This window comes from Orcinus orca, chromosome 1 (genome assembly GCF_937001465.1).
Source record: "Orcinus orca chromosome 1, mOrcOrc1.1, whole genome shotgun sequence".
Classification (NCBI taxonomy): Eukaryota; Metazoa; Chordata; class Mammalia; order Artiodactyla; family Delphinidae; genus Orcinus; species Orcinus orca.
Window position 1 is genome coordinate 185109175 of NC_064559.1, and position 6000 is coordinate 185115174.

Genomic DNA, 6000 nt, shown 5'->3' on the forward strand with positions numbered 1-6000 from the left:
GCTTCCTCTCTCTGGGTAATCGGCTTGTTTTTCCATATCTGATCCCCACCCCGCCCCAGGCTGTGAGTTCCTTGAGGTCAGGGCTGGGCTGGGGACATCTCAATCCCTGCACAGAACACTCAGCAAATTTAAACACCAGGCAGAAGAGAGACAGTGAAGTTGGAGTCTGAATACATCTTGAGTTCGGTTTACAGAATTGTGTGAACGTTAATCTCTTGGTTTTGGTAAGCATACTACCACGGTTGTGTAAGATGTTAACAGGAAGGGAAGCTAGGTGAAGGGTATACTAGAGCTCTCTGAACTACATGTGTAATTTTTACATTATCTCCAAATAAGTTTATTAAAGGAAAACAACAGGGCAGATTCTAGCTGTTGGCTGGGGGCAGGAAAGGGGGCTGATAACACTGGGCAGAGGTCAGGGCCCCAGAGGGGAGCTGGGGTGCGGACAGTTGACCCAGGCATCCCACAGCAATGTTCTCACCCAGATGGGGCACCTGAGGCTCGTGGCGCAACTCACTTAGGGCCCCATTGGCCAAGTGTCACCAGGGCCCCAGCCCAAGTGTGAACTGTGCTCACCCTGATTTAGTTCACCAAAAGGTGGAGGTGGTGGGAAAAAGTACCAGAAATATCCCGGCAGTCTCTGCCATCTACTTCACACCTATCATGTGCCGGCAGCCTCCTAAACTGCTCCACACACAATATCTATTTGAATTCTCACAAAATTCCATTCCATGGAGTAGTCTGAGGCTCAGAGAGGTTAAGTAACTTGCCCAAGGTCACACAGTATGTTCTGGCCAGAGCTCATCTGAGAGCCAGGATGGGAGACTTTTCCAAGCTCGCCCCATAAAGGGGATTTCTTGTAGATGCAGCAGGGTTTCCAGGTCTCCAAGGGCAGGAGTGCTGGACCACCAGGCCTCCAACAGCCTGGAACTTGGGAGCCGCAGAATCGCGGTTGTCTCAGGCCCCTCACCCAGTAGCTCCTCTGTCATCTCATCTCGGCTCTTGTCTGCACTGCCGCTCTGTCCTCTCTGACACCGGGCCCTGAAGGCCATCTGTCCCTGCTACATCCTGGATGCTCAGCTTCTCCTTTTGGCCTCTGTGCCCCCTGCTGCCAGTCTAGCTAACAGAGCAACAGATTGGCCTGCCCTTCCTCTTGTGGACTGGCCACCCTGGGGTCCAGGCAGCTGTGGCCTAGACGGGTGGGGCACGCAGGCCAGTATGGCTCAGGCTGCACTCTGCTGATGGATAGCTTGGCTTTGAATCCCTACTTGGCCCCTGTGTGATTCTGGGCAAGTTACTTCACCTTTCTGTGCTCTCAGTTCATCATTGGAGGTAATAATGGTCCATGCCTTATGTGGTTGCTGTGAGGACTGAATGCATGTAAAGGTTTTAGGACAGTACCTGGCATGGAGGAAGCACCCTGCCACTACAGATTATTATTATTATTGTTGTTGTTGTTATTACCGTTACAGAATATGGTGTCTCTGCTTGGCAGGGGCAGTGAGTGGAGCCAGCAGTGATGGACACATCTGCTACACCCAGCCAGTCCATGGACTGTTGACTCCAACACTCTCCTTCCTAACCTGTTTGTGATCCTGTCTGAAGGACTCATCCTAAGCAAAGGGAGAGTTCAGACTTCCCTGTACAGGAGTGTGTGTGTGTGTGTGTGTGTGTGTGTCTGTGTGTGTGTGTCTGTGTGTGTGTCTGTGTGTGTGTGTGTGTAAAGTAATTCTGACCCTCCCTCCACCACTGTGGCTGGGACCTTTGGCTATGACTCTGCTTTGGCCTTTACGCCATCACAGTGGTGGAGGAGGGCTTCTCCCTGCTTCGGCAGAGCACAGGTGGATGTGTGGGCAAATGGTGGGATTTTAGTGGAAAGTAGGGGCTTTGCCTGAGAATCAGGAATTTTCTAGGATTGTAGGAGACTCTCACTGGATCTGGGTAAGTTAGCAAGTGTGTGATGGGAAAGGAAAGCAGTGATTTCAGGAGAGAGCTGCAAAGCTTGAATTCCTCCCATCCCCATCTGTGGAACAGCTGTTTCTCCCAGAAAAATTTCTCTCAGGATCCCATCTAGAAGCCTCTCTGGACCCCCAGCTGCTGGACGTGTGGGTGGAGATCAGGGGTGGGAGAAGACTGAGGTGGCAGGTGAGAGGATGGCTCAGGCCTTCAGATATCGGGTACAGGCAGGACATGGGAGGAGGAATAGAGGCCAGGAGGAGGCTGGATAATAAAAGCAAACATAGAGGGCTTACTTTGTGCCAGATACTGTTCATTTAACCCCCAACAACAAACTAATGGGGAGCTGTGATGATCACCACCCCCATTTTACAGATGAGAAAACAGAGGCTGAAAGGGGTTAAGATTTTTTCTGTTCATTTTGAACATGCCAAGATTACATCTACCCCAGGGCCTTTGCACTTGCTCTTCCCTGTCTGCAGTGCTCTGCCCTCAAATCTTCACAAGGCCATGTAACAAATGGTGCTCAAAATTTGGTAATTTGGTGTAACAGATTACCCCCAAATTTAGTAGCTTAAAATAGCAAATATTTATTATCCCAAAGTTTCTGTGGTCAGGAATTTGAGAGCAGCCGCAGAACCACATTATGATGTTTGTCTTTGTTGGCCCCTTCCTTCTTAAAAGAATATTAAAACTTATATTTTGGGAATTCCCTGGCGGTCCAGTGGTGAGGACTCTGCTTCCATTGCAGGGGGCATGGGTTCGATCCCTGGTTGGGGAACTAAGATCCTGCATGCTGCAGGGCATGGCCAAAAAAATTATATTTTATGATTGTGTTGGTATAACGATAGATACATTAGTATTATATATTAAAGCATTTTCTTTGGCCTAAAATTTCTTTCTCCTAACTTGAACGGAAATTAAACCTTTTTTGTGGGTCCTAAAAGTATTGTGGGCCCTGGGCACTGTGTCTCCTGTGTCTAGTGGATGAATTGGCTCAGAGTGGCTCAGCCAGGTAGTTTTGGCTCAGGGTCTCTCATGTGGCTGCAGTGAGGATGTTGGCACTGGCTGCAGTCATCCAAAGGCTTGACTGATCCTGGAGGATCCACTTCCAAGATGGTGCACTCATATGGCTGTTGGCAGGAGGCCTCAGTTCCCAGCCATCTGGGCCTCTCCATGGGGCTCCTTGAGCATTTTCATGGCTGACTTCCCCTAGAGTGAAAAAAAAGAGAGAGAGAGAGTCAGGTGGAATCCACAATGCCTTTTATGCCGTATCTTGGAAGTCATACATGGTCAACATATCCTTACTTCTGCCATATTCTTTTTGTTAGAAATGAGTCACTAAGTACAGCCTGCACATAAGGGGCCTATGGGGAGGGATATTAGATTCTACTTTGTGAAACCAGTGGACATATTTCATAGAATTTATGGACATACTTTAAAACCATTATGCTTGGCTTCAGAGAGGCCTTCCCTGACCACCAATTTCTCTCCTCACTGTCACCCTCCTAGTACTCTAACTCGTCACAGTGTATCACTACCTAAAATTATGTTGCTCATTTGTCTGTCTGTCTGCCCCAGCTAGAAGGTAAGCTCCATGAGAGGGGGATCCTCTCTGTCTGCTTGAGGCCATCACCCCAGGGTCTAGTGTAGAGTCAGGTACCTAGGAGGCTCTCAGTAATTCGTGAATGAATGAATGACAGGACAAACATGGTGGTGGTGGGAAAGGCAGGTACCGTTGCAGGCAGGTGGTGGAGGCGGTGCGTGTGGAGAGGCTGAAGCTCTACCGGAGTTAGCTGTCCTGAGATGCTTGCCCACGATCCAGGGGTTTGGGAAGGAAAGGGCAGAGCGGTAAGGGCGCGAGACGCTGGGGAGGCTGGCTGACCGGAGATCAGGGGATTATTCTGTGAGCAGAGACCTCAGATTACAGGGTCTAGCGGGGGAGCCAAATGTGGGAACAGGTAAATTACAAAGCATTATGGCAGATGCATAAAAGAAATGTGTTTAGGATCCTTTAAGCTGGATCCTGACACTGTCACCCCGACGGAGGCCCTTGCTTTTGGCCCCTCCCCTTGACCGGACCTTGATCACCCTTGAGGAGTCCACGGGAGAGGGGCTCCCCTCCGGGTCGCAGCGACTAGCTCATCTGCCTGTGCTGCTCCGTTCAGCCTCTGGGTGGCAGCAGAGGCCCAGGTTGGCTGAGCTCCCCGTTCGGCTGTCTTCGCCCTCAGAGCGAGGGGAGGAGCCATTCTCTGGTGGCAGGTCCAGCTCCGCTGGGTGAGTGGAGGGGCGCTCAGGCCAAAGGCTTGGGGTGCTGCAGCTTGTGCTCCTGCCTCTGAATGCTTTCCTACACGCTCCCCCCAACCTTCTCCTGTGTCCTCTCCTCCCCTACAAGTCTTTCTGGAAGTTGAGAGCAGAGGGGTGTGGGGAGTCGGGTGGAGGTGCAGAATTTGCCTGACTTTTACCGAGATGCTTGGACTTTACCCTAAGGTGATGGAAAGTTCACTGAAATGTTCGAAGCAGGGAAGCAACACTATCAGATTTGTGTTTTTAGAAAGGTCACTCTGGCTACAGGAGGAAGGATGATGGAAGCCGAAATCCAGACAGGAAGCTGTGGCAATAGTCCAGGTGGGAGGAGGGCAGGGTCCGTGAGGAACCAGCCAGGCCTCTAGGCGGCTGGTGGGAGGCATCCTGCGGGGCAGCTGGGCTGAGCATGGGGAGGGTGGGGCCAGACCCTAGAAGGAGCCCGCCACTGCCGTGGTGGCCGAGGGCTCGGGACACGGGTCCAGCCCAGACAGGAGTGGGGCAGCCCCCAATCCTACATGGACTGGCTTGCCAGGAAGGTGTCAGGGCTGCAAATCAGGACCAGGGGCTGAGGCCCACACCTGGAGCACAAGGTGAGGGGTGACCTTGGCAACAGGTGGAATCTCTGACCAGACCTGGGCTCAGAGGGCAGCTGGCCCTATGGTACCTAAAGGCTGTTTGCCCACATCCATGTGCCCCGAAGGTACTGTTGCCAGACTTCAAGGAAGATGTGGGGAAGCCTAGAGGATTCGTTTGGGCTTGACCCTGACCTAGAGTTGACCACAGTCCTATGCCTTGTCACCCGGGGGCTGAATCCATGGGTCCCACCAGCCCTCACCCCACCTAGCTCCAGGTTCTCCTTCAGCACCGGTATGTAGCTGGGAGCTGGCTGTGTGATCACAGGTGGCTTTGTGCCCAGAGACTGCAGCTGCGTTGGGTCTGGCAGAGAGCCTGGCTGCCTCCCAGGGCTTGGGAAGGGGCTACTGCTGCTTCTAGCCTGGGAGCTCTTGCTGCAGAGGATGAAGGATTCACCTCTGAGCCTCTTGAAAAGTTTGGGTTTATCTCCTTTCCTTCTTCACCTGGGCTATTACCTATGCCTAGAGCATTGTCCCACTGCTCCCTTTTACCTGCCTAACTCCTAGTCATCTTTTATGTCTCAGTTTAAATGCCACTCCTTTGTAAATAAGTTTAGTTCCCCGCATTATTCTTGCTCAGGGCATCCTTTGCCTTTTCTACAATGCATTTATTACAAGTTATTATACTTTTATTTGTGTGTGTGTGTTTTAACATCTTGGTCCCCTGAGTGGGCTGGAAGCTCCCTGGAGGCAGGGACCATTTCTCTTTTACTCATCTTCATATCCTCAGACTCCAGCCCAATGCCAGGGGCACTCTAGGTACTCTAAGAATATTTGTTGAATGAGTGAATGAAAGACAGAATGACTGTATTATGGGTGCCCCTAGGGACACCCTAGGTGTGTTGGGAATTCATAAAGCCACAGAGTGAACCTGGCATCTCCCTGGATCATCAGTTATACTTTACTTGATGGTAAGGAATTAGAAGCATTATATTTACTTACTAATTGAATATTTTACATTACAAAGTAATACATGTTCCTTGTGAAAATTCAATCCATTGGCATTATTTTATATTGAAACAAACCCTGATGCATTATGGAGTAGAATGCAAAGTTGACATGGCTTTAAAGAGAAAATATGAGGCTTCAAAGACATTTTGAGCTT